The sequence below is a fragment of the Corvus brachyrhynchos genome, unplaced genomic scaffold (assembly GCF_000691975.1).
Source record: "Corvus brachyrhynchos isolate BGI_N302 unplaced genomic scaffold, ASM69197v1 scaffold1393, whole genome shotgun sequence".
Lineage (NCBI taxonomy): Eukaryota > Metazoa > Chordata > Aves > Passeriformes > Corvidae > Corvus > Corvus brachyrhynchos.
The window spans coordinates 15,148-15,738 of NW_008236986.1; positions in this window are offsets into that span (position 1 = coordinate 15,148).

The window sequence follows — 591 nt, forward strand, 5'->3', positions numbered from 1 at the left end:
ACGGACAGGGGGGGGATTGGGGCCATTGGGGCCGTTGGTGTCCCCAAGGTGCCCCCAGGTGCCCCCAGGTGTCCCCGGGTATCCCCAGAGTGTCCCAGGTGTCCCCAGGTGTCCCCAATGTGTCTGCAGGGTATCCCCAGAGTGTCCCAGGTGTCCCCAGTGTCCCCCAGGTGTCCCCCAGGTGTCCCTGGAGTGTCCCCAAGGTGTCCCCGGGTATCCCCAGGGTGTCCTCAGTGTCCCAGGTGCCCCCCGGTGTCCCCCGGTGCCCCTGGAGTGTCCCCAGTGCCCCCAGATGCCCCCAGGTACCCCCAGGTGCCCCAAAGTGTCCCCAAGGTGTCCCCAGGTATCCCCAGCGGTCCCCAGGTGTCCCAAAGGTGTCCCCAGATGCCCCCAGGTACCCCCAGGTGCCCCAAAGTGTCCCCAAGGTGTCCCCAGGTGCCCCAAGGTGCCCCCAGAGTGTCCCAATGTGTTCCCCGGTGTCCCCAGGTATCCCAGAGCGTCCCAAAGTGTCCCAAGGCATCCCCCCAGGTGTCCCCAGCTGTCCCCAGGTGCCCCAAAGTGTCCCCAGGTGTCTCCAGGTGCCCCCAGTGC